The 18,774-nt window shown below is 47.4% G+C and overlaps 1 protein-coding gene across 1 annotated transcript in view; it reads left to right on the top strand.

Moving 5' to 3' along the window:
• LOC113525089 (interferon-induced very large GTPase 1) overlaps positions 1–18,774 on the top strand; it is a 68,965-nt gene that overhangs the window by 27,445 nt on the left and 22,746 nt on the right. The gene's annotated exons all lie outside the window — the stretch shown is intronic.

The raw sequence follows: 18,774 nt of genomic DNA, 5'->3' as shown, positions 1-18,774 counted from the left end.
GGTTTATTATCATGGTGATAAGGGGACTGATGGCAGAAATATTTGCTTTCAACAGAGGTGGAGGAAAAGGGTCGAGGGCACATGTGGAGGATCTCATCCCCCTGATGGTGTCTTCGACCTCATATTGAGTAACTTCTGGGAAGCAGCAAAGCAGGATCGAAATATCAGACTGCAGGTCAGCAGTTGGGGCAGATGTAGCAGGGTTATGTTGTTACACCAGATTATAAATTTTAGTTATTTACTTTATTTTATTTTATTTTTAGTAATTATTTGTTAGGGGGTATTTTATTTTGAAAGAAGGGTGTGCACTCTTATTAAAGGTGATAGTCACAGTATGCACGTCGGCTGACGTCATACGCAGGTGAGAGGTACAAATCGCAGCGCAATAGGAAGTCGTCCTCTTTCCTGCGATGTCACTAGAGAGAAGAGGTACGATTTCACGAGCTCCGTTCATCTGATGTTGAATTGGTTTATAGGCGTTCATGTCATGTTTAAAAGATCAACTGTGAAAAAGTATTCCATGTGATGTTATATTTGACCATTAGTTCAAGTTATCAATCGGTTAAATGAAGTTGACTTGAGTGCTGTTAATGGGTGAATAGTATATTGCGTGAAATGGCGGCCTGGTGTGTGCGTCACGAGTGAGAGATGTGTTAGCGGCTAAGCGGCTACCATTTAGATTAAATAATGTGTATAGATAGATATACATTGATAAATAACATATAAAATGTATAATTATATATATATATATATCTATATATATATATATATTTTGTTAGCATACTATAGATATATAGTTTATTAATATGATGGGCATTGCATCATTGTGTGTTTTGTGGTTGACTACCTGGTGTACTTAAACATGTATTTTGTGATTAACAGGCAAAAGAGAAAGATTTGCAGATAACAGTACTTGTCTGTTTGTGTTTTACCGCACAGGTATGTTAATTGGCATCCAAGAAACACTGTAATGCTGTTTTGAATTATTTTATATAAGGATGACATGTTGTTAATTAATAATTAATTATTCTTAGTATTATTATTATTATTTACACTTTGTATTATATATAATGTGTATGTGTGTTGTAAAGTGTGTGTGCGTGCTCTTTCCTGCGATGTCACTAGAGAGGAGAGGCAAAAGAGAAAGATTTGCAGATAACAGTACTTGTCTGTTTGTGTTTTACCGCACAAAGGAGAGAGAGAGAAGGCGCTGCAATTAAATCACCTTTGGCACGACCAGATTTGTGTGGAAAATCTTTTTATTAACATCAAAATAACACAACGCAGAGGAAAAACCGCTACAAAACTGGTGCCGTGACCCATCGAATCGTTGATCGTTGTCGACCGCCGGGATTGCTGACATGGAGTTTGACCTGCGCTGAGCGGAGCTGGAGGCGAGACTGTTGGACTGGTGAGTTGTGGCTTAGCTGGATCAGACGAGCACCGTGCTGGATCATTGAGGAATGTCATCAATTAACTGGATAAACTGGATGAAGGTATTTCTCATCGTCACTTGACTGGGTTTTCGACCAAAGAACTGTAATACCATAGTGAACTGAATCTTATATGAGGTTTATGGACACTTGAAAGTTTTGAAGAGTTATAACACTGATTAAATTTCCTTAATTTGATTTGGTTTTTTTACACAACGTTGTTGGGTTTTGAAAGCGTAATCTGACACCTGAGGGGAATGGCTGCTAAACAAAGCGATTTGGGGTGGGACAACACATTTACAGTCGGTAGAGGGCGGGGCAGTCTAGTAAATATGCCTGATGAAACAAGGCTGTTTGGGGACCCTCAGTACTGTAGTACGGGCCGGGGTAGAACAGTTGGCGTTTCTGCCTATGACAGTAGTGAAATGTGTGGGAGCCCGTTACCTACAGCCAGTAATTTTGAGTATGCTCCTCAGGAGTCAGAAATGTCAGGTCAAATGAGTAACTTCATAAAACAAATTGGTAGTGAGATTGGGCAGTCAATCAGAGAAAGTATGTTGACAACTGAATTTTCAAATTATGCATCTGCTAAGAAGTCTCAAGTAGGTGTCAGTGGTCATGTGACTGATCAAACAAATACGACTGTCATTGATGCATCGAAAATGAACTTGATCCTGAAAGCTGAGGTGGCAGCACCGCCACACTTTAGAGGAGATGGTTCGGATAAATATTCAATCATGGAATGGGAAGACATGATGAGGGTATATCTGAACAAACTGGATGTGACTGATTCTGAAATGATTGACGAGATAATGAACAGAGTAATGGGGCGGGCCAGAGATGTAATGAAAGTATGGCTGCGCAATGGTGCAATGACTCCTACTGTTGACTCTGTCTTTTCTGTTTTGAAGCAGCACTTCGGGGACCAGAGCAGTTCAGGTATCCCGTTGGCTGACTTCTATTCTGTGAGACCATATCCTAGAGAAAGTGCGTGGGATTACTGGATAAGACTAAATAAGGCAGCAGATGTTGCTGAGCAAAGTTTAAGACGGGAAGGTAGAACTCTGGATAACAGGAGCAAAGAGTTAGCAGTTATGTTCATTCGCAACTGTCCTGACAGAGAGTTCTAAGTCTGAACAGGGTGCGGGCGGGGATGATGAGAATGCATTGGGCAAAGTATTGACTTTGCTGGAAAAAGCGTTAGTGTGCAACACTCAGTCTATGCGGGGCCCTTGGTCTAAACAAACTGGGCCTAGGATTCGGGAATGCAGAGTGTGTCTAAGCAGTGAGCACAGCACGACTGCTCATTGTCGAATGTATAACTTGTGTTTCAAGTGCTTTGCAGCTGGACACGTGAGCTACGACTGTGACAAAACTACGTCCAGGGTGGGCTCTGGTCGGCAAGATGCAGTCACGCCACAGGGAAACTAGACAGCTCCCTTTGGGCAGAGGACGAGGTGGGGCTGTGTAGTAATTCCTCTGGTGAGGCTGGTATTGAATCTGTTTATTCCTTCTTCTGTGAAAGTGTTGGCAAAACTGTAATTTTTCAGAACAGCATGCAGGTTGATCAGAGTAGCAGTTTGTTTTATGCGAGTGTGCTATTACAGGACAGAGTTGAGCTTCGGGGAATGTTGGACAGTGGCTCCATGGCGACTACTTTGAGCGCTGATGTGATTCCTCAACTGAGAGACGCTGGGGTGCTGGACGAGGATATCCTGAGCTCTTCAGATATTGTTTTGGTAGGTTGCGGTGGAAAGCAAACTAGTCCTGATGGTTTAATCAATCTGAAGCTTGAAGTCTACGGGGTTAGTTTTAGTGTCCCTGTTCTGATTGTGAGTGGTCAAAAGGACCCAATCATACTTGGAACTAATGTCTTGAAACCTCTAATAAGTCAGATGAAGCGAACAGACCAATTTTGGAGGGTGGTGAATAGACCTGACTCGGCTATACAGTCTGACAATAGCCAATTTTTATGTATGCTTTCATGTATAGAGAGATGGAGGGGTGATTCAATTCCTGACAAGGTGGGTACGCTGAGACTGAGGTCATCGGTGACACTGCAGCCTATGAGTGAACACCTTGTCTGGGGTCGTTTACCTCCGGGATCAGTACTGTCAATAGGGAGCACAGTAGTCATCGAGCCAAGTACTTCACGTTGTGTGCATCGGAATGTCTTGGTTGGGAGGGTTGTATCACCTTTGTGGGGTGATGGCTGGCTTCCAGTAAAGATGATCAACCCGACCAATGCGGAAATTGTGCTGAGGAAAAATGCAAAGGTGGCTGATGTGTACCCTTGCATTGCTTTGGAGGACCTTGCACAAAGCACTGACATGATAGTTAGCCAAAATGCGGGTGCGGTATGTTCTGACAGGTCGTGTGGCAGCCTAATGACGAAGACCTCTACATCTGCAGCAAGTTTGGTATGTGACAGCAGGTTGCACGACCTGGGGCTGGGCGATCTGAATGTCAGGGATTGCGAAGTGTCTCCCTTTTGGAAGAACAAGCTCATTGATCTGGTCGAAAAATATGAGTGTGTTTTTTCTAGGCACAGTTTGGACTGTGGCGAAGCGAAGGGCTTTTGTCATCGTATCAGAGTTACAGATGACAGGCCCTTTCGTCTTCCATATCGCCGTCTATCTCCCGCACATTATTTGAAGTTGAAAGAGACTTTAGACGAAATGGAGGAGAAGGAAATTATAAGAAAGTTGAGCAGTGAGTTTGCATAGCCATTGGTCTTAGTGTGGAAAAAAAATGGTGATTTAAGGATATGCACTGATTTCCGATGGCTGAATGCACACACAGTGAAGGATGCTCACCCCCTTCCTCACGAAGCTGATGTGCTGGCGGCTTTGGGTGGGAACGCATACTTTAGCACCATGGACCTGACTTCCGGGTACTACAACATTCCGTTACACGAAGATGATAAGAAATTCACTGCTTTCTGTTCACCCTTGGGGCTCCATGAATATAATCGGTTGCCTCAAGGATTGTGCAACAGTCCAGCAACATTTATGAGGATGATGTTGACTGTGTTTGGTGACCAGAATTTCTTAAGCCTTTTGTGTTATCTGGATGATTTGTTAGTTTTCGGGAAGACTGAAGAGGAGAGTTTGGGAAGGCTCGAGATGGTGTTTCGGCGTCTGAAAGACCACAATTTGAAACTGTCTCCTTCAAAATGTAGATTTTTGAGGAGGTCAGTAAAATTTTTGGGTCATATTGTGTCTGAAGAAGGGGTCACCAGTGATCCAGCAAAAATTGAAGCCATTGTGAGTGTAGCTGAGAAAGATTTGATGGAGAATGACGGTGTTACACCAGCAGCGAGTAAAATCAGGTCCTTTTTAGGCATGGTGGTGTACTACCAGCACTTCATAGAGAATTGCTCTTCGGTGGCTAAACCCTTGTTTCAGCTTTTGACAGGTCAGAAAAGGCCTAGGGTGTGGAGAGGAGTAAAGCGGCTGAAGGGAAGTCGTACTCTTTCTCCATCAGATTGGACTGATGACTGCAGGGCAGCCCTGGAAAATTTGAAGACTGCCTTGGTTCCCCTTCAGGAACTCGAGCTGCTTCACGAAACGCTATGGGAACGCCCCCGCGTGACCGCGCTCTGAATCACGTGTCTAATCCGTCCAATGGATGGGCGAGACGTCACGGGCGGGGTGACGTAGCGACCCGGAAGCATAAAAGCCCGAGCGGCAAGCCCCGCGTTAGCTTCCTGTTTTCAGCAAGCGCTCTATGTATATTGTCTGTCTTTATTCTGTCTATTTTGTGTTTTATCGGCGGCATGCCAAAGGCCAAAGATAAGACTAAGGGCGAGAGCGGGCAGCGCTTCAGGCTGTGTGTTCCTCCCTGTCCGCGATATATTACGGGCGGGGATACACACAGTCTGTGCGTTGCCTGTTTGGGAGCGGAGCACGCTCAGTCGGCTCTCGAGGGAGCCGGCTGCGCACATTGCGAGCGTTTACCGCTGCGCACTCTCCGCTCCCGCTGGGCTCTCTTTGAGGAGGGAGCCCTCACTAGCGTGCCTCGCGGTGCCGGCCCCGCTTCTGCCGAGGCAGAGCGGCGGTTGCGCTCGTGGGGCTCGCAGATGGACCTGGCGGAGGGAATGGAGACGGGCCCGTCCCTTTCTCCTTCCTCACCCTCCAGGTCCACTGTCCCCTCCCTGGGCTCGGAAGCACGCTCTGCGGTTTCTTCCCCCCGGGGAGCGTCCTCCGAGGAGGTCGATGTGGAGAGCGTCGACCCAGAGCCGCAGTCTCCTCAATATGGGGAGCTGCTCGAGGTGGTTACGCGGGCAGTCGCCAAGCTTAACATTGACTGGCCCGCTGAGTCACGGCCTGAGCCTCAGTGCTCTAGGTTGGATGAGCGTTTTCTACGCAGTAGGCCGCCACCTCCGCCCCGGAGCCTGCCCTTTTTTCCGGACCTCCACACTGAGGTGTCGAGGTCCTGGAATAGGCCGTTTTCAGCCCGGTTGTTCAGCCCCACTTCTTCCCATTACGCTAATGTGGCAGGGCTGGACTACTCCGGTTACAGGGCGATGCCCAGGGTTGAACAGACGCTAGCCAGCTATCTGTCCCCTGCTGCTGCATCGTCCCTGAAGGCTCCGGCGTTGCCTACCAAGCCGCTGCGGACCACCTCAGCGCTGGTAGGCAAGGCGTACACGGCAGCAGGTCAGGCTGGTGCGTGTCTGCACACCATGGCGGTGTTACAGGCGTACCAGGCCGACCTGCTTAAAGAGCTGGATGAGCAAGGGGAGAGGACGTCTGAGCAGGTAGCTGAGCTCAGGCGGGCCGCTGATATCGGTCAGTCTATGGCAGTCCTGGTGGCGGCGGAGAAGCATCTCTGGCTGACCCTGTCCGATATGAAAGAGAAGGACAGGGTCGTGCTCATGGACGCCCCGCTGGCGCCCTCTGGTCTGTTCGGCGACGCTGTTAGCTCCGTCATCTACAGGTACCAGCAGGCTCGTACACAGGCGGTGGCGTTCCAGCGGTTTCTCCCTCGCCGCTCTCTGGCTCGTGGGGCTGCTGGGCGGGGGCAGCCCCCTCCGTGTACTGCCTCCTCTCACAGGGAGGCCCAAAAACAGAGCGTCGCCTCCCGTGCTCCCCCGAGGAGGGAGCAGGAGTCGCGACAACGCTCTGGGCCCGGCCCTTCGGGCGCCAAGACAGATCTAAGGACCGTCCTCATGTCCAGAAGGGCCGCAGCTAAGAAGCCCTGACGGTTTTGGCCCAGGGCTTCCGAGGGCGGGCCCCTCTGGGGCGACGCGGCGTACACCTCATCTCACGGTGCCCGGGTCCCCCCAGTGCCCTCAGGAGGTCGATCTGCCAACCCTGCCACCTATGGTGCTTCAGGGCGCAGCGGTCTCCGGTCTTCTGAGGCCTTCGCAGCGGTTAGCTCATTTCCCCCATGTCGGTTCGCCGCCTCAGGGCACTCAGCTAACCGCTTCTATTACACCAGAGGTCGGTCTCGAGAGACTGATTCCCTTAGTGAGCTTTCTGGCAGCGTGGAAACTTCTGCCGAATGTGTCTCATTGGGTCCTGCGTACTGTAGAAAGAGGCTACCGAATTCAGTTCGGCTCGCCTCCGCCTCGTTTTTCTGGGGTTCTTCCCACTGTGGTGGGTCCCGAGCAGGCTCTGGTATTGGAGCAGGAAGTACACACTCTCCTGAGGAAGGAGGCCATCGAGGTGGTCCCTCCTCACGACAGAGAGTCTGGGTTCTACAGCTGGTACTTCATTGTTCCCAAGAAGGGGGGAGGGCTGCGTCCCATTTTGGACTTGCGGCAATTGAACCTCTCAGTCGCACGACTGAAGTTCAGGATGCTTACGGTCACTCAGGTCGTGTCTCAGATCAGGTCCGAGGACTTGTTTGTCACGATCGACCTAAAAGATGCGTATTTCCACAACTCCATCCTTCCCCCACACAGGAAGTTCCTGAGGTTCGCTTTCGGGGGCGAAGCTTACCAGTATCGGGTTCTTCCCTTCGGCCTAGCACTCTCACCCCGCACCTTCACGAAGTGCGTGGATGCTGCCCTGGCTCCTATGCGACTACAGGGCATCCGCATACTGAATTATATCGACGACTGGTTGATTTTAGCTCATTCAGAGCAGATGGCGGCTCGGCATCGAGATGTCGTTCTCGCCCATATGAAGGAACTGGGGTTAAGACTAAACGCCGAGAAAAGCGTGCTTTCTCCAGCTCAGAGAACCGCTTATCTAGGCGTCGTGTGGGATTCGACCACGATGCAGGCACGTTTGTCTCCTGCTCGGATCGAGTCGGTCCTCACAGCGGTCGCGAGAGTGAAAGTAGGCCGGTCACTCACTGTGAAGCAGTTTCAGAGACTGCTGGGTCTGATGGCAGCTGCGTCCAACGTGATACCTTTTGGCCTGCTGCACATGAGACCCCTACAGTGGTGGCTCAAGACCAGGGGGTTTTTCCGAAACAGAGGAAACCCGCTCCACATGATCAAGGTCACGCGGCGATGCCGCCGTGCCTTAGCTGTGTGGAGAGAACCTGGGTTCTTGTCTCAGGGCCCGGTCCTGGGAGCTCCTGGTCGCCGCGTAGTGCTAGCGACGGATGCGTCCCTCACCGGATGGGGAGCGGTCATGAGTGGCCGTCCTGCCCGTGGTCTGTGGAGCGGCCGCCATCTCACTTGGCACATCAACCGCCTGGAGATGCTGGCCGTGTTTCTGGCTCTGAAACACTTTCTCCCAGACCTAAGAGGCCGCCACGTGTTGGTGCGCACCGACAACACGACGGTGGTCTCTTACATCAACCGCCAGGGAGGTCTGCGTTCGCGCCCCCTTTACAGGCTGGCGCGCCAGATCCTTGTGTGGTCCCAAGGGAAGCTCCTCTCATTGAGAGCAGCCTACATCCCTGGTTATCTCAACGTGGGAGCGGACGCCCTGTCGAGGCAGGGGCCGGTGCCCGGGGAATGGAGACTCCACCCCGAGGTGGTGGAGCTCATATGGCGTATGTTCGGCAGAGCCCAGGTGGATCTGTTTGCAACGCAGGAGACGTCGCACTGTCCCCTTTGGTTCTCTCTGACTCATCCAGCTCCTCTTGGACTGGATGCCATGGTACAGCCGTGGCCGAGGCCGCGTCTGTACGCCTTTCCTCCGGTCGCTCTGCTCCCGGGAGTTCTGGAGAGAGTGCGCCGAGACGGAATTCATCTACTGTTAGTAGCCCCGTTCTGGCCGGGCCGAGTATGGTTCTCGGACCTGATTTCCCTCCTAGACGGCTCCCCATGGGAGATTCCAATCAGGAGGGATCTCCTCTCACAGGCGGGGGGCCATCTTCACCGCCGCCCAGAGCTGTGGAAGCTGTGGGTGTGGCCTCTGAGGGGGCACAACTCTGCGCTTCCGGTCTCTCAACCGAGGTTGTGGAGACCATCCTCCAGTCCAGAGCTCCCTCTACGCGGAAACTGTGCGCCCTGAAGTGGAAACTTTTCACTTCCTGGTGCGGAGACCGCCGGCTTGACCCTGTTCACTGCCCAGTTGGTACAGTGCTGGAGTTCTTGCAGGCCCGCCTCTCCGCGGGGCTGACCCACTCCACCCTGAAGGTGTACGTGGCGGCTATTGCGGCCTGCCACGCCCCTCTCGATGGCCAGTCAGTGGGCAGGCACCCCTGGGTGACACGTTTCCTCCGCGGTGCGCTGAGGATCAGACCTCCAGCTCGATCTCGGGTCCCCTCGTGGGACCTGGCCGTGGTTTTAGAGGCTCTCTGCAAACCCCCCTTCGAGCCCATAGAGGAGATTTCGGACCGTCTTCTGACGTTAAAAACTGCCTTTCTCTTGGCAATTTCCTCTCTTAGGAGAGTGGGGGATCTTCAGGCCCTCTCTGTGGCCCCTTCCTATTTAGACTTTGCGCCTGGGTTGGCCAAAGCGTTCTTGTACCCCCGAGCGGGGTACGTACCGAAAGTCCCCTCCTCGGCACCACGGCCGGTCGTGCTGCAGGCTTTCTGTCCTCCTCCCTTTAGGGAGCCCGACCATCGGAAGCTCAATTGTACGTGTCCAGTGCGATGGTCCACGCCCCTTTCCTTTGCCAGGTTTTATGACCTAGATACGCGAGCCACTCCCGGCTCCTCTGTCCTTGTGCCTTAGGCTTGCCTCCTCCTGGAGGCAGGGACTTGTAAGTCTGGCGGCGTGGGTATACTCGTTCCCATAGCGTTTCGTGACGCAGCTCGAGTTCCTGAAGGGGAACGTCTCCAGGTTACGTATGTAACCATGGTTCCCCGAGGGAACGAGACGCTGCGTCTCGGTGCCACACTTCCGGCGTCCCTGCGGCGCTTGCTTCATTTTCCAGTAAGCTAACGCGGGGCTCGCCGCTCGGGCTTTTATGCTTCCGGGTCGCTACGTCACCCCACCCGTGACGTCTCGCCCATCCATTGGACGGATTAGACACGTGATTCAATTCAATTCAATTCAATTCATTTTTATTTGTATAGCGCTTTTTTACAAACGTCATTGTCTCAAAGCAGCTTTACACAAACAAAGTAAAATGAAGTGTGTGTGTGTGATGTCTCTGATGAGCAAGCAGGGCGACGGTGGCAAGGAAAAACTCCCTGAGATGGTGATAGGAAGAAACCTTGAGAGGAACCAGACTCAGCAGAGAACCCATCCTCATATGGGTTTACAATGTAGTGCACGTGTGTGTGTGTACAAAGTGCGTTTGTGTAGTCCATAGAAAACAGCTGAAGCGTCTTCGTGGCAATGTGAAGCATTGCCGGTGGACAGGTCCAGAGTGAAGGGGGGGGAGGTCTGGATCACCAGCAGCTCAGGAGTGATGCTCATCTGGTCCAGAGCGTAGGGGGGTCTGGATCACCGGCAGCTCAGGAGTGTAGCTCGGCAGAAACAGAAGGAAAGTGTAGCTCAGGAGTGTAGCTCGGCAGAAAGAGAAGTAAAGTGGTTAGGTACACTCACAGTCACCGTGTGGAGATAAGACTTAATGAGGAGTGCAGGGGACTCCGGCAGGACTAGCTATAACAGCATAACTAAAAGGAGAACCAGGGGGAACACAGACGTGAGAGATCCCTGATATGTAAGGCATACATCACTCTGCCGTCACAAACCTGAGTGACTAACGAGAGTGAGGAAGACAGCATCCAAACACACCAGATCACCATAAAACTCAACATCCACGAGTCCCCCAGATCTACTCCTTTGTCTAAAACACTAGTCGCTAAATGCTAGGTTAAATAAATAAGTCTTCAACCTCGACTTAAACACTGAGACCGTGTCTGCCTCACGTACATTAACTGGGAGGCTATTCCATAATTTTGGGGCTTGGTAAGAGAAAGCTCTGCCCCCTGCCGTGGTTTTGGCAATGCGTGGTACTGATAGACAGCCTGCGTCCTTAGAGCGAAGTAGGCGCGGCGGAACGTAAGGTACTAACATATCGTTTAAATACTGCGGAGCGAGACCGTTTAATGCTTTATAGGTTAGGAGTAATATTTTAAAATCGATGCGGAATCTTACTGGGAGCCAGTGTAATGTAGATAAGACTGGCGTGACATGCTCATACTTCCTAGTCCTAGTAAGGACCCTCGCTGCTGCGTTCTGAACTATCTGAAGCTTATTTATGCATCTAGACGAACATCCAGATAGTAAAGCATTACAGTAATCTAATCTGGACGTGATAAATGCATGGACTAGTTTTTCAGCATCACTTAGCGAAAGTATATTTCTAATCTTAGCGATATTTCTGAGGTGGAAAAATGCTAACCTGCTTACATTATCTACATGCGCCTCAAATGAGAGATTAGAGTCTATAATCACACCGAAATCTTTTACTGTTAGACTACTTGAAACAGAGAGACCGTCTAAAGTAACAGTGTGATCTTTAAACTTACTTCTAGCGGCTTGTGGTCCTAGTACCAGAACCTCTGTTTTTTCCGGGTTTAGCAGGAGAAAGTTGCTTAGCATCCAGTCTCTTATGTCTATCGCACATGCCTCAACTTTCTTTAACTGGCTATTCTCATCTGGCCTAGCTGAGACGTATAACTGTGTGTCATCAGCATAACAATGGAAGCTAATATTATGTTTACGGATTATGTTACCTAAAGGGAGCATGTATAACGTGATTCAGAGCGCGGTCACGCGGGGGCATTCCCATAGCGTTTCGTGACGCAGCGTCTCGTTCCCTTGGGGAACCATGGTTACATACGTAACCTGGAGACGTTAGTCAGGTTTTGCTCGCTCACCCAGATTTTTCGAAGCCATTTCTGTTGTCTGTGGATGCCTCAACTAGTGGGCTTGGTGCCGTTTTGTCACAGGTTCAGGAGGGGAGTGCTGTGGCAAGGCCCATTGCGTTTGCATCAAAATCTTTGAATCATGCTCAGTCAAAGTACCCAGCACACAAACTTGAGTTTTTGGCGATGAAGTGGGCTATTTGTGATAAGTTCAGTCATTGGCTCAGGGGACACAGATTTACTGTGTGGACTGATAATAACCCGCTTAAGTACATTCTCACAAAACCCAAGCTGGATGCATGTGAACAGCGGTGGTTGGCGAAGCTATCGCCGTATGATTTTGACATTCAATACATTCCCGGACCGAAAAATGTGGTGGCAAATGCGTTAAGCAGGCAGCCATTTGCGATTTCGAGAATTCTGCATAGATTGACTAGAACACCTTACGACATTTTGCTGCATGAGGCCAAGTCTGTTGCTGTCGAGCAGGTGCAGGATATGTTCCATCTTTCATGTGAACAAAGGCAGTTTGATTGCAAAGCAGAGGATGGACTCTCAGAGCATACAGATGGTGGTGAAAATGTGTATGTTGGGTCCACTTACCTTACTGGGGCAGTCTCTCGTCAAGATTTGTCAGCTGTTCTTCGATCTCACCAGTGCTGGGAGCATGGTGCAGCCATTAGGAGTATGGCATATGTGCAGCATTTAGAGAGCTTGGCGGACGTAGAGCAGAGTCAACTGGGTAGTCTTACCCATGATGAATTGCTGGAAAAGCAGAGTCAAGATCCTGTGATTGACAGAGTGAAATTCTTTGTGGAGAGAGGAAAACGACCCTCTCGCAGAGAAAAAGTGTATGAGTCTAAAAGAACTTTGAAAATTTTGCGGCAGTGGGGTAAACTTGCCTTGAGGTTGGGTATTCTTTATAGAATCTCAAAGAATCCGGTGACTAAGAAACAGACTTACCAGTTTGTTGTGCCAACAGCTCTTCGAAGTACTGTCCTGAAGGGTGTGCATGATAATGCTGGTCATCAGGGTCAGCATCGCACCCTCTGGTTGGCCAGACAGCAGTTCTTCTGGGAGTCTATGAAGGGAGACATAAAGAAATACATTAATGAGTGTGAAAAGTGCGTTTTGAGTAAAAGACCTGAGCCTGAGGCAAGGGCTCCACTTGTGTCAATTCAGACAAGTGCTCCACTAGAAATGGTGTGCCTTGACTTTTGGTCAGCGGAGGATTCTAACAACAAGTCGGTCGATGTGTTAGTGGTCACTGACCATTTCACGAAGTTTGCCTGCGCTTATGTGTGTCCAAACCAAACTGCAGAAGCGGTTGCGCGTGTCTTGTGGAACAAGTTTTTCTGCATTTATGGGTTCCCGGGTCGCATACATTCCGACAGAGGTACTAACTTTGAGAGCTCTTTGATGGTTGAGCTGTTGAGATTGTCTGGTGTGAGAAAATCGCACACTACTCCATATCATCCCATGGGGAATGGACAAACGGAAAGATTTAACCGTACCCTGGGTGATATGATCCGTTCGCTTCCTCCGAGATCCAAAGTTAAGTGGCCGCAGATGTTGAACACACTTGTTTTAGCGTACAATTGTACAAGACATGAGACCACTGGGTATCTGCCATTTTTCTTGATGTTTGGACGAACACCAAGATTACCGGTGGATGTCTTGTTTGGAAGTGTCATCTTGGATAATGAGACCGTTGAAGTTCACAAGTATGTTCAGTCACTTAAGAAAGACTTGAGGAAAGCAATGTCAGTCACTCAAGAACATGCCAAACGCCAACAGACTAAACAAGCTGAGTATTATGACCGTAAAGGAAAAGGACATTCTCTTGAGTTGGGTGACAGAGTACTTCTTGCGAATAAAGGGGAACGTGGAAAAAGGAAACTAGCGGACCGATGGGAGAGGGTGGTATATGTTGTTGTGGGCAAAAGTGACACTTTGAACACGTATAAGATAAGAAACCCTGGGACAGGTCAAATCAAGACGGTACATCGTAATCTGTTGATGCCTGTCAACTTCCTGCCGGTGCCCGCTTGGAATGAAGGCAGTGATAGCGATGACAGTGTTGAAATTTCCTCTGTCTGTGATTCTTGTGATGAAGATAATCAAACTCGGAGTGAAGATCGAACTTCTCGTTGGGTGGCCGATCTTGAAGCTGCCTCAGATGTGATGAGAAAAGAGTCTGTTGAGTGTTTCAGTGTTGATCAGAGTGATGCACCTTGTGACACAGTTGTGGAATGTGACACTGAGATGGACGGAGTACCAGTGCATAAGAGAAGTTCTGACAACTTACTCAGTCCAGTTCTGTCAGTATGTTCATTGGTGTCTGATGATTCTTCTGTATCAGCAGTTCTAAGTGATGAATGTGCTTCCAAAGTTGATGAGCATGATAATCCAGCTGTTACAGAAACTCCTACGACAGTGTCAAGTGAGCAAGATCAGAAGAGTGTAAGAGAATCAAATGGTCAAGATGGTTTTAGGTCAAGACTGGGAGACTCATTAAGCCAGTTAACAGGCTTATACAGTCAATGTCTACACGGAGAGTACATGCAATTCATGTAATTTAAAGTGTTGAATGAAAGTTGAGTGTTGATAAATTGTTGGAACATTTTGTTTTTTGGTTTTGTTAACTACATATTTTGGATGATGTACATTTTATGGGTACAATTGTTGATGTCATGTATTGAACTATGTAAAAGGCATGGTTTTCTGTGGGTAATTTGGGGATTAGCTACCCCTGGATTACCTTAATCTCGGAAGGGACAGTTGAGAACTGAACAGATCTAATGTGATCTCAGAATAAGTGACATTGTTAATTTGCTAAGACTTTGTATGTAATTCATAATCTGGTGTAAAACAGTGGGGTGGATGTAGCAGGGTTATGTTGTTACACCAGATTATAAATTTTAGTTATTTACTTTATTTTATTTTATTTTTAGTAATTATTTGTTAGGGGGTATTTTATTTTGAAAGAAGGGTGTGCACTCTTATTAAAGGTGATAGTCACAGTATGCACGTCGGCTGACGTCATACGCAGGTGAGAGGTACAAATCGCAGCACAATAGGAAGTCGTCCTCTTTCCTGCGATGTCATTAGAGAGGAGAGGTACGATTTCAAGAGCTCCGTTCATCTGATGTTGAATTGGTTTATAGGCGTTCATGTCATGTTTAAAAGATCAACTGTGAAAAAGTATTCCATGTGATGTTATATTTGACCATTAGTTCAAGTTATCAATCGGTTAAATGAAGTTGACTTGAGTGCTGTTAATGGGTGAATAGTATATTGCGTGAAATGGCGGCCTGGTGTGTGCGTCACGAGTGAGAGATGTGTTAGCGGCTAAGCGGCTAACACTTAGATTAAATAATGTGTATAGATAGATATACATTGATAAATAACACATAAAATGTATAATTATATATATATATCTATATATATATATATTTTGTTAGCATACTATAGATATATAGTTTATTAATATGATGGGCATTGCATCATTGTGTGTTTTGTGGTTGACTACCTGGTGTACTTAAACATGTATTTTGTGATTAACAGGCAAAAGAGAAAGATTTGCAGATAACAGTACTTGTCTGTTTGTGTTTTACTGCGCAGGTGTGTTAATTGGCCTCCAAGAAACACTGTAATGCTGTTTTGAATTATTTTATATAAGGATGACATGTTGTTAATTAATAATTAATTATTCTTAGTATTATTATTATTTACACTTTGTATTATATATAATGTGTATGTGTGTTGTAAAGTGTGTGTGCGTGCTCTTTCCTGCGATGTCACTAGAGAGGAGAGGCAAAAGAGAAAGATTTGCAGATAACAGTACTTGTCTGTTTGTGTTTTACTGCACAGAGGAGAGAGAGAGAGAAGGCGCTGCAATTAAATCACCTTTGGCACGACCAGATTTGTGTGGAAAATCTTTTTATTAACATCAAAATAACACAACGCAGAGGAAAAACCGCTACACAGACAAGGAGGAGGGAACATAAAAAGAGGAGTGAATTTTGTCAATTTTGGTTTTAAAAAAGGTCATAAAATCGTTGCATTGTTCTTCTGTAGCTCCTGTGAGTGGAGCAATTTGAGGTTTAAGGAGGTGATTTATGGTGGAGAACAACTGTTTGGAATTGCCAGAACTATTGTGAATAATATTTGAATAGTACTGTGACCGTGCTTCTTTGATGGACTTCAAATAAGCTTTTTGGTGGTCCCGATAGGCCAGCTTGTGAACAGTAAGTCCAGAAGCATTATACCGCCGCTCAATGGCACGTCCAGCTGCTTTCATTTTCCGCAGTTCTCTTGTGAACCAGGGAGCTAAGCGAGAAAACGCAATTGTCCTAACTTTGATGGGTGCATGAAGATCCAAAATGCTGCTCAGTATCTTATTATAAGATTCCACAGATTCAGTGACTGATGAGACATTTACAGAATGAAGATGTTGAAGGCTTAAGGTCAAGTTTTCTGTGTTAATGTTTTTCAGATTTCTGAAATGTATTTCACGTTTGGGTTTGATGTGGGAAGACAGAAAAGGCAGCTCCATGGAGATGACCTTATGGTCAGATACACCCAGATCATACACAAATGGTGCATTTAAAAGGGCAGACTTAGTAATGACCAAATCAAGAACGTTCCCCTTAGTGTGTGTAGGAACATCAACATGTTGTCTAAGGTTTAAGCAATCCAATAACTGCAGGAATTCTGTAGCAAGATGGCAAGAGGGGTTGTTGACATCTCCAAGTATTATTATATTGGAAGAGGTTGTGCAGAAAGTTAAAAGAAAATTGTATAGCTCTGAGATGAAGCATGCATTTAGTTTGGGTGGCCGGTAGATTAATAGTACTGTCATTGTGAAAGGGGGCTTACAATTAAATGCCAAACATTCAAAGGAAGACAGCTCAGAGAGGGCCAGAGGGGACAGATCTAGGTGACTGTGGTAGATGACAGCCAGGCCACCACCACGGCCAGTGCTACGAGCTTTTTGTAAATAACAGTAGCCAGGAGGACAGGTCTCATTTAAAACAGAAAAACATCTGGTTGATGCCAGGTTTCTGTGAGGCACATTATGTCCAAACTTTTGTCCCGAATATGATCATGTATGAAGCAGGATTTGTTTGTGAGGGATTGTGTATTAAACAGTTCAATTTTAATTTTAGATGAAGCAGTGAATCTACGTACTGGCCGAAGTAGGCTGAAATCCACTCCACGTTTTCTGTTTGGTTCCATGTGTGGTGCTGATGCAGTATCTCCAGTGCTACTAATCCACAGATTATCAGTTCTCTGATGACGTGGAAGAGATGCGACAGGGCGCACAACTGCCCAAACGGAAGGAATTTCGTACCAGACCGGGAGTAAGCAAACTTTAGCTGAGAGCTTCTGTGGATATACCGGGGACGATGTAGGAGTCCAAGTTCTTTAATGACTGATATACATGATGGAATGTTATGGTTGTTATATTCTATCAGTTGAGTGGCCGAGTAGTTCATTATGCCAGTCACACGGGCTCCACGTCTGTTGTTAGCTGCTAGCCACAGGGGCAGTATACAAAGTATACAGTGTACAGAGAAAGGGAAGAAATCAGCACCAAGAAATCATCCGTGATGTGGCTGGAGAAATCGAGACCAGAAGAGATAAATCATAGTGAGCACCAAAAGGAGCTGTAAGCGCTGGGAATGCAGGCAGAGCCAGGAAAAGCCGCAGCCGGTTAGCTGCACAGCTAACCGCAAGCAATTGCTATTAATCAGCCAATAGGGCTGTACTCTCTGCTCACCTTCAGCCAAATGCTACAAAACTGATAGGACGCCGCTTTACAGTGCAGGTGGATAATGACCCTAAACATACTGCGAAAGCAACTCAAGACTTTTTGAAGGCAAAGCAATGGAATATTCTTCAATGGCCAAGTCAGTCGCCTGATCTCAACCCAATAGAGCATGCTTTTCACTTACTGAAGACAAGACTGAAGGCAGAAAGACCCACAAACAAGCAGAAACTGAAGGTGGCTGCAGTGAAGGCCTGGCAAAGCATCTCCAGGGAGGAAACTCAGAATTTGAGTTTTGAGAACATGGGCTCCAGACTTCAGGCAGTCATTGACTGCAAAGGATTTTCATCCAAGTATTAAAATTATTTTTATATTTACATTTATGTCACTTATATATACTATGTGACTGAATATAACTGTATCCAGGTGGACTAGCTTCATTTAATGCTACAAACTCGTTTGGTTTAATCCACGTTTCTGTTAAACACAGTACATCAAACTCCTGATCAGTAATGGTTTGATTAACAATAAGCGCTTTAGACGTAAGAGATCTAATATTCAACAGTCCTAGCTTCAGATCAATGGTGCTGGCTATGCATTCGGTTTGGTTTAATTTTATGTTAATTAGGTTACTAAAACAAATTGTCTGAGTATGTCTATAATTTTGTTTAGCTCGGGGAACAGACACAGTCTCAATACGGTGGAACCTAAGTGACGACTCAGTGCAGCTAGCAGATGGTCGGTTTAGCCTGCTTGTCTGCTCCCTGGCCTTGGCCCTGGATTGTCACCGATTAACTAGGCCTGTTCTGAGACTATGTGCTATGCTGCAAGAAATGAGAGCAGCACCTTCCCGAGTGGGATGGACACCGTCCCGCCCTAACAGGCCAACCTTGCCCTCAAAGTTAGTCCAATTATCTATAAAGCCCACATTGTTTTCGGAGCACCACCTGCTATATATATATATATATATATATATATATATATATATATAATATACACCCATCAGCCATAACATTAATAATTTAATATAATTAAAACCACTGAGAGGTGAAGTGATTATCTCAGAGTTATTAAGTTGTTACAATGCCACCTGTCAAGGGGAGGGATATATTAGGCAGCGAGTGAACAGTCATTTCAGAACAGGGGGAAAAATGGGCAAGTGTAAGGATCTGAGTGACTTTGACAAGGGCCAAATTGTGACGGCTGGACGACTGGGTCAGAGCATCTCCAAAACGGCAGGTCTTGTGCATCGCAGCTTGCTGCGTATGGAGCTGCATAGCTGCAGAGCGGTCAGAGAGCCCATGCTGACCCTGTCCACCACTGAAACCTCCTACAATGGGCACTTGAGCATCAGAACTGGACCATGGAGCAATGGAAGAAGGTGGCCTGGTCACG

The sequence above is a fragment of the Pangasianodon hypophthalmus genome, chromosome 29 (genome assembly GCF_027358585.1).
Source record: "Pangasianodon hypophthalmus isolate fPanHyp1 chromosome 29, fPanHyp1.pri, whole genome shotgun sequence".
NCBI lineage: Eukaryota > Metazoa > Chordata > Actinopteri > Siluriformes > Pangasiidae > Pangasianodon > Pangasianodon hypophthalmus.
This window is presented reverse-complemented; position numbering and strand designations above follow the sequence as displayed.